The 10,146-nt window shown below is 43.9% G+C and overlaps 1 pseudogene; it reads right to left on the bottom strand.

The window, feature by feature from the left end:
* Positions 1-7,299, bottom strand: part of LOC116883187 — a 34,972-nt pseudogene extending 27,673 nt beyond the window's left edge.
* Between the last annotated feature and the right edge of the window lie 2,847 nt (positions 7,300-10,146).

Raw genomic sequence — 10,146 nt, 5'->3', positions numbered from 1 at the left:
AAGTGCAGGCAGACAGGAACCGCATGTAGATCTCTCCTGAGAGACACAGCCAGAATACAACAAATGCAGAGGCGAATGCCATCAGCAAAGCACTGAACTGAGAACAGTACCCCCGTTGAAGGAATCATAGAAAGAACTGGAAGAGCTTGAAGGGGCTCGAAACCCCATATGAACAACAATGCCAAGCAACCAGAGCTTCCAGGGACTAAGCCACTACCTAAAGACTATACATGGACTCACCCTGGACTCTGACCTCATAGGTAGCATTGAATATCCTAGTAAGATCATCAGTGTAAGGGGAAGCCCTGGGTCCTGCTAAGACTGAACGTGATTGTTGGGGGGAGGGCGGCAATGGGGGGAGGATGGGGAGGGGAAAACCCATAAGGAAGGGGAAGGGGAGAGGTTAGGGGGATGTTGGCCTGGAAACCGGGAAATGGAATAACACTCAAAATGTAAATAAGAAATACTCAAGTTAAAAACAAATGCTGGGGCAGTGTGGTTGGGAGTGGGTGGATATGTAGGGGGTCATTCTCATGGAGGCAGGCAATGGGTGGGTAGAATGGGGGAGTTGAGAAGGAAAACCATAAAGGGGAATAACATTTTAAATGTAAACAAATAAAACAATAAAATTTTTTAAAAAGAACAACATGAAGCATAAGAAAACCTTTCTTTTGAGTTATTAGTCAGAATTGTCCAAAAGGTTTTCAAAATATTACTTTCTTTTGATATTGGGCTTGGTTGCTCTGTCCAGATCCTGAGAAATGGAAGCTAAGTGCCTAATTGCTGAAGACACCATGCTTTTCAGACACGTGGCCTACAGGTCCTTCAACTGAAACTTACCTGAAAGCCCACTCCCTGAGGATTAGCTTTAATTGCACCAGAAGATGCCACTCAAGCTTCCAAAGAAACGAATCAACCACGAGCCCAACCTAGCTATGACACATACAAGTGACAACAAAGACTAGCATGGCACAATAACGCTAACACTTCAATAAGGGCATGCATATCTTGATGATAACCTACCTCTCGTATACAAGGTATGCTCAACAAGAGGGAAATCATGCTTCAACCTAGCCAACTATCCAGCCAACTTCATACTGGAAACCAGGGCCAATAAAGTCATGGATCTTAGAAGACAGCCCATAACTGTTATTCTTCTAAATCATCAAAATCCTTAAATACATTGTAATTATTTGTCCTTATACCCACAGACTACTGTAGTTCTTATTCTTCATCAAGAAAACTTCTTTTTCCACACAGACCAAGACCATTACATAAAACTACAAGTAATCAAAATGCAAGTGTGCGAACTCAACCCCAACTGATACATCTACAACATAATCCTGTACCTGCAGAAGGGGCTGGGGGAAATTGTAAAAGCCAGAGAGTTTTCTGTGAGATTGTGTCTCCGAGAAATATCAGAGAAGCTACCTACCCCTAAGAAGTCTCACCCACATGGCTTCCTAAAATAACCTGAACAAGTATAACACCAATGTTAACATGGAATGGGGAAGATTCAAGAAACCTCAACCCTAGACCAAAGAACTGCAAGCAACTAAGGAAGGCTCAGAGCAGAAGCAGTCCTCCCCATGGAGGTTGGTTGACAGTGCCAACATCAGCCCTGAAAGCATGCATATGCAAGTAAAATCATATGGGCTAAGCAGGTTAAAATTATAAAATTAGGACTATACACACATACATGCACACGGTGTATGTAACAACAATTAAAGATGGAGGAGGGCAAGACCATGGATGAGAGAAGATGAGGTAGAGATTTGTGAGAGGTTTTGAAGGAAGGAAAGTGAAGGGGAGAAAGATACAGTTAATATTTTAATGTAATACACACACACACACACACACACACACACACACACATGGAAAAAATGAAATTCTCAACTGAGAAAAATCCATAAAAAACTAATGGACATAACTGAAAACTTCCAAAACTATGATAATCAAAGAAAATACAGAACTACATCAGAGTGGAAACCTGCCTAAATAGAAATGATTGCTAAATGCATTGCAATATCTTGGAACACAAGATTATAGATAGACACTAAGGACTCAGGACTGGAGATATGAACCAGCAGTTAAAAAAATATACTGCCTTTGCAGAGGACCTGATTCAGTTTGCCAGCACAATGTCAGTTGCCATACAATCACCTATATCCCCAGCTCCAGTGCTTTGATGCCTCTGGCCACATGGACACATACACTCATGTGTACGCTTGCATATATAATACACATGTGTGCTCACACATGCATGCACATGTGCACACACAAATAAATAAATATCAAAATTATTTAAAAAGAAACACAACTAAGGCTTTGGGCTGGAGAAATGGCACAGCATCCACACTAGGTGGTTCATACCCACCTGAATCTTCATCTGCATGTGCATCTGATGATGCTTCTGGTCTCCACAGTTACCTGCATCTATATTCACATACACAGACACATTCATTCACAGGCACATACTCTCATATACATACATATAACTAATGAAAACCCTTTTTAAAAGCTAAGGTTGTGAATAAAATATGGATTTGGGATAATAATACTTTGTTAGTATCTGTTAATTATATGGAGTGAGTATACAACAATAGTAAGATATTTAAAAGGGTAACTGCACATAAACACATAAAAATTTCTGTATCTCTACTTTTTGGTAAATATAAACTACCAATTTCATTAGGGAAATATTCACTTACTAACTTAGAAACAAAGGAAAGTCATTTCTGTGGAAGAGAAATGATGAAGAAGTCCATTATAGTTGACAAGATTGGAAGATTAGGTGTGGGAAGGCAAGTTGTGAAAGATATCCTGACTCCTGATCAAGACAGTTTGAATACTTGGAAACCCTAATAGGAATGGCAGGAGCATTCCTAGCCTCCCAGATCAGGGAGGCTGCAGCCCCCCACAAACCCCTGTAGACAGGTTTGAGACAGACCAGGTCAAGAGGACAATGCCCAAAAACCCTCCTCTACAGGTGAGGACATGATCATAGGTCATGTAGACCAAGACAGATCAGTCATAGAAACAGGACCATGCCCCCCGAATATATAGATGAGAACTTCCTAAGCTCTCAGGCCAAATAGAAATTCCTAATATAATATGACAATAGAAAGTACCTAATGTCAGACATTGACCCATCCAAAAAATTGTATTTAATTGTCATGTTCAAAATTAAAGGTGTGCAGGAGCTTCTGTCATAAGAGCTGTTACACTGATGCTTGGTGAAGAGATCTGCTCTCCTGAAATCGCCACCAGAAGCTCTGTTGCACCCCTCGCTGGCTAGTCAGTCTCCTGCTCGTTCAGCCCAGCCCAAGCAACCAGCAGCAGCACAAAGGAGGACTGGCAGTGGGGGCAATGGAAGCAGTTCCCCCTCCCTGCCTGAGTTCTCTCTCCCATCAGCTGAGCCCACACACCTAGCCCGGTGAGAGATCACTGTGGAGACACTCACACACACATACACATCAGAGCCCTACAACTGGTGCCCAATGTGATATTTGAACCCACAACAGGACTGCATGGATAGACTCTGTGGGAAAGTAAGTTTCTCTCCCCCAACTCTGCAGACAAGCAACCTATCCTTTCCTGCTGTGCTTTCAGTCAGCACCTTTGCATGAATTTGGACAAGCTGAAGAGGCAACTGAAGCTTCCTGCCAAGAGCAAATCTCTAGTGTTGGCAGAAGGTCCCTCTAGTCCCTATCTAAATCCTGACTGCCCTCAATGGGCATTGGCAAAAACTCTCTATCTAACCTCACCTTAAAACAAACAAAACCTGGTAACACAGCAGCCACTTAAAAGCCACAGGGCAGCTGCAGTTCACCACTCCATAAAAAATTCCCCCAGACCTTGCTTCCCAACCCCAGAGTGGTGTCCTGCAGCTTCCCATAGCCTAATGGCCTAACAGCCAAGCACTCACCCAGCAGTGGTGTTGGGCAAGCGTGGTCAACCTTCCCTCATCCTGTGTCCCGTAGCACCCATGCCCTGTGGCAGAACAGACACAAGAACTCCTCCTTCAGAGGAGACATTAAACAAAGTGCCTACTTCTCCTGCCCCTCCCTCTCTCACTCAAGAGGAGGGCTCCATTAAAAAGCAAAGGAGCTTTCACCTGTCTCTTCCATTACTATATCCCACTCTCCCCATCCAACCAGGGAAACATATCTTACAAACCTTAGAGGTAATTCTTACCACCCAACCAGAAAAAGACAACATTAGGACAGAAGATATTAGCTACAAAGACAATGGAATACCCAAGGAGACTCTAAAACCCTCCCCCAAATCACCCCCAATTCTAAGGACCACTGTTAGATTTAATACTCCCTGCTTTGACTGGCTCTCTAAAGAAGCCATCTGTATCCCACAATAGCCTCTATCAGGGGAGAAGCTTGGGGCCCTCACAGTGCTGGTAGAAGAACAGTTGATGATACTACACATCTGCCTCTTCCCCAGTTCATGGAATACCCCTGTGTTCACTATAAGAAAGAGCTCAGGAGGGTGGAAATTATTACAAGAGTTAAGGGCAATTAACAAAACCATCCGAATCTGGGGCTCTCCCCAAAGAGGGCTGTCCCATGTCTCAGCGATCCCTGCCAATGTCCCTCTATTAGCAATAGACATGAAAGACTGCTTTTTCTCCATCTTTCTCACCCCCAAGAATGTGAAGGCTTTGCATTCTCAGTACCCCCATTAACAGCTCTGGCCTGGCCTCATGTTTTGAATGGACTGTCCTCCCACAGGGAGTGGCTATTTGCCAGGAAGCTGTGGCCACTGTATTAAAACCCTATTTAGACAAAGGACTCTCTATATACCACTATATAGATGATATATTAATATGGGGAGACATTTCCACCTCCACCTCCCAGCTTAAGGACCAGCTAATACCTTCCCTATCTGCCCTAGGATTTAAAATAGCCCCTCACAAAATCCCACATATTTTGCACATTACATTTTTAGGAACAAAGATCTCCCTTACCTCAAACTCACCCTTTCCTTCCCTCAAAAATTAACTCTCACTTTCCTCAGAGCTTTTTAGGCAACCTCAATTGGCTTTGACTATGGCTCCCCCTTCCCATAAGCATCCTTCAACCTCTCTCTAACCTCTGAAAATGAGATAAAAGGCCCTTTTCCCCAAGAACATTGTCCCTGGAAGCAATCCCAGCTCTAAATTCTGTCAATGCAGCCCTAAAATATATGACTCTTGCTAGGTATGACCCAACAATACCCATACAGCTCTTTATCTTTAACTCCTCCCCTACACTTGGAGGAGCCCTTTACCAACCTCAAGGCGTGATGGAATGGCTCCACACCCCGATGAGTAGTGCACCCCAAATTTTAAATGAGGTGGATGCACTCACCAGCATGATTAAAAATGGCAGATATAGAGCCCTGCAAACCCTAAGAAAAGAACCTGATGTCCTTGTCACTCACTTCTCCCTCTCTAACATTCAGTGGCTAATCAGAAATCACTCCTGCTTTGCTATCAGTTTAATAGGATTACCAGGACAGATTGACAACCATTATCCTGATGAAAAAAATGGACCTCTGCACTCCTTATATTGGTGATGGCTGCTCCCCCAAACTATTCTCAAAAGGACCCATAACAGAAACCCCTCAATATTTACTGATGGGCAAAAGAGGGGAGCTGCAGCCGTAATATACTACTTCCCTGAGGATGAACCCCCTATCTTCTGATTCAAAGACCTTCCCTATCATTCCCCCCAATATAAAGAATTATATGACATCTATTTAGCCCTAAAAGAAGTCAAGGAACCCCCTTAACCTCTTTTCAGACAGTGTATATGCTGTCAATGTACTCCCCTGGTTGTCAAGATCCTTCATCAAACCAGATGCCAACCCACTCTCCCCTCTACTCATAAAGGTTTCCACCCTCCTACAGGAAAGAGCCTCCCCCCTTTCCCATCCAGCATGTCAGATCTCACGGTCCCCTGCCAGGTCCTATATTTGAGGGAAATGTACTTGCTGACCAAATTGCCTCAACAGGAATATTCATGGCCTCCACTGAGCAAGCAGACCATTTCATTCACACGCACACAAATATAAAGGGGCTTCATGCCTGCTTCTCCCACATCCCCCTTGCTCAACTTCAAAGGATAGTAACATGCTCCTCTTGTGCATCCCTCATTACCAGCCCAGCTTTACAAAGGATGGGCACCAATCCCCAAGGCCACAAATCCAAAGCCTATGGCAAATCGATGTCACACATTTGGTAGATAGAAATATGTTTTTGTCACTATAGACACATACTCCCATTTTATATGGGCCACAGCCCAAACAGGTGAAAACTCTAAAGGTTAATTCGCCACATGCTCTCCACCTTTGCCATCATGGGCATTCCTCAACAGATAAAAACTGATAATGGCCCTGCCTTCACTAGCTCTCAATTCAAAACCTTCTATACACCTTGGGAAATTTCCCACCATACAGGGATTCCCCACAACCCTCAGGGTCAAGGAATAATAGAAAGAACACATCAAACCCAAAAGCCCAACTCCTAAAACAAAAGGCAACCACCTACCCCCCTGATGTACAACTAATGATTGCTCTGACTACTCTACACATATTTAACATCTACAAAAACTCCAAAACCCCCCTATCTCCATCATTGGCACACACTCCTTCCATCCTAGTATGATGGTGAGATCCTTTGGATGGAATTTGGAAGGGACCAAACTCCCTGCTTACAACCAGGAGGGGTTTTGCTTATGTTTGTCCACAGGACCAGCCTAAGCCTATCTGGGTTTTCACCAGAAATATCTGACACTATGCCCCCCAACCAAGAAGATGGCCCACCTCTCACTGGCAGAACAAAGACCGAAGAGGAGAAGGAGGCAGAGGAAATGCCACATCCAGAGGGACAGCAAGATCTCCTGGAAGGATATCCATGACCTGGTGACTGCTGCTCAGGCCATGTGTCCTCCACAAGCCCCCCTCTCCTCTGTTCTTATGGCTGTTTTCGTCATTCTTCAGCTAACTCTGCTACTGCCCAGCCTCTTCCTAGCATTCCCAACACATACCACTGGAGATTTTACACTAGAGAAATCTATAATGGACACAACAAAGTTATAGGAACTCAGGACTGCCACTTGAAGGATGCTAGACCAGGATTGAGATCCTTCTACACCCAGACTCCATCTCCACTACCCCCAGCCCTTTCCTCTGCTTTCCTTACCAAAACACAGGTGAAGGTCTCCAGGAGGTCTCCACATATGGAGGTTGCAGATATTGGAGCTGCAGAATGGAATCCACCAGCCGAGGTGGCACTATGCTCATCAACCTTAAAACTCATTTTTAGCTTTCCATCAGCAATCCATGGGATGAATGTTGGCAAATCAGAGTTATGAGTAAACTTTATTCCAATGGCTATGCCAAATACCCCATAGCTGACCTGCACATCTCCTGTGAGCCTTGTTCCTGCCTGAAAATCAGTCTTTACTCATGCTAACATTGTCCAACAGGAAAATCAGTCTCGGATGGAACTCCGAGCTACACTCTCCTGTCTATAGTTCATCCAATGCAGTTGACCTCTTTCCATTAACCACCCACCCCAACTCCTCCCAATGCTTTTTCTGTGCTTCTCTCTACCAACCATTATTAGCAGCCTTCCCCATTAACATTTCCCTCCACAACCTCCATGAACCCTTACCAACAAGGAAAGAACAGGACATTCCTCCTTTTGACCTACCTCCACCTCTTTGCCTCATAGGGCCCACCTCAAAACCCCATTCTACATGTGTCAGTGACATCATCTTCACCAAATCAGCATGTGTTTACCCTCCTGCCCTCCTCTGGTACAAAGGCACTATAGGTGCCTGTATTAACCCCACTTTTCAAGGTTCCTGCATCCCTGTGATAATTGTTCCCCAGGTTTATCTTTACAAACCTGAAGAACTTGCCTTGCAGATAGGAGGAAGCAGGAAGAAGAGAGAGATCTTCAGCCCTCTACTCACTGGACTAGGCCTTAATGTCTCACTGGGTACAACAGGAACCACTGGAGCAGCCCTTGTCCAAACACATCTGGCCAGTGATTTTCAGGACAAGCATGACCAGGCAATGGCTTCCACTACAGAGAGCCTTGAGTCTCTTCAATGTCAGATAACCTCCCTAGCAGGAGATGCTCTCCAAAACCAAAGAGCCCTGGACTTTCTGATTGCTGAACATGGAGGGACTTGCATTTTGCTGGTGGAGGAATGTTGCTTCTATGTCAATGAATCTGGGCTAATAGATCAAGATATACAAATGTTCAAAGAGCTCCTAGGGAAACTCCCAGCACACTATACCCCCAACACTCCTTCCCTTTGGTAATCTAACGCTTTGATCGCTTAGGTTCTTCCCCTCCTTGGCCCTATACTAGCCATTGGAATCTTACTTCTCTTGGCACACTGTCTCATTCAGTTTGTAAAGCAGCTTATGAGTAACATTGCTAAGATCACTACCAATCAGGTCTGGTTCAGAATCAAACTTTTCTCAACATAGGAGACAGTTATTCTGATGATACCTCTCCCTTATGAAAGAAAAAGGAGGAGTTGTGGAGTGGCAAGTTGTGAAAGGCACTCTGATTCCTGGTCAAGACAGGTCGAATCCCCGGAAACCCTAGTAGGAACATCAGGCACATTGCCAGCCACTCAGATCAGGGTCTCACTAGCTGCAGCTCCCCACAAACCCCTGTAGAGAGGTCTGAGACAGACCAGGTCAAGAGGACAATGCCCCAAACCCCTCCTCCACAAGTGGTCACATAGGTTCAAGATAGATCAGTCCTAGAAACAGGACCATGTACCCGAATATGTAGATGATGTCTTCCCAAATTCTCAGGCCAAACCAATAGGAAATACCTGCTTTTAGACACTGACCCATCCAAAAGATTGTATGTAAGTGTTGTGTTCAGAATTAAAGGTGTACAGGAATTATTCCATCGTCTGAGAGCTTCTGTCATAAAAGTTCTAACACCGCCTCTTGATGAAGAGATCTGCTCTCCTGAAATCACCGCCAGAAGCTCCCCTGCACCCCTTGCTGACTAGTCAGTCTCCTGATGGCTCAGCCTGACCCAAGCAAAAGGCAGCGTGCAAAGGAAAAGGACCGGCAGTGGGGGCAGTGGAAGCAGCTCCCCCACCCCCGCCTGAGTTCTCTCTCCCCTTGGCTGAGCCCACACACCTAGCCAGGCAACAGATCACTGTGGAGAGCCCCTGGCACCAGAGCCCAACAATGAGGGGCTAATGCTGGTGCCAGACTCAGACACAAGTCTGAAGTACACAGCTTGAAACACTGATCAAAGAGCTCAGACTAAATACCAGTTGCACATTGGAACCCAGGCATATGCTGTAAGCTTACAAATAAAATTTCAGACTGGTAAATTATCCTAGTAAAGAAGATAACTGAGATTTTTCTCTATTCTGTTTAGTCTCTTTAGTTCTATTCTCTGTGATTTTAAGTATCCACTGGATTTTTCCCATTAGATACAAAATTGAAATTATGGTTGAGTATCCATAATCCAAAAATATAAAATCTGAAATGTTCTACAATTTCAGCATTTCTAAGTACCAATGTACTTAGAAGTAGATGTACTCACAAGTAGAAAGTTCCATACTTGATCTTATGTGCACAGGCTGCAAGCAAGGTGAGAACACACTTAAAGTGCCTAAGGCTGTGTATATAACGTTTATAAGCTGGCATCCATCTTAGTGTGTGTGTGTGTGTGTGTGTGTGTGTGTGTGTGTGCGTGTGTGTGTACACTGTAGCATAACCTTTGATAATTTAACACACAACTAAGCCCAAGCAATCAATCCAAGGTAGAAGTACTGAAGGTGAAACATATTTGAAACAAACATAGATGTGATTAGATACAGACTCTACATCTGAACTGCAGATTCAGGATAAATTCAAAAAACATATATTTTATACAGGCTGAGCCAGAGGTATTCGAAATGAATAGTTAGAAGATTTATATAAGCAATAGCATACAGTACAAAGATCAATTCATTTGAACTATGTTAAAAGTATGGAAAGACTGAGTATCACAAAAGTTCACAGAATGGACCAAAAGTACAGATTTGAGGTAGAAATGATAAAAAAAATCTAAGAGATGCAAACACTTAAAATTATATAAACGCTTAAAACTGTAAA

Source organism: Rattus rattus, chromosome 14 (genome assembly GCF_011064425.1).
Source record: "Rattus rattus isolate New Zealand chromosome 14, Rrattus_CSIRO_v1, whole genome shotgun sequence".
Taxonomy (NCBI): domain Eukaryota; kingdom Metazoa; phylum Chordata; class Mammalia; order Rodentia; family Muridae; genus Rattus; species Rattus rattus.
This window is presented reverse-complemented; position numbering and strand designations above follow the sequence as displayed.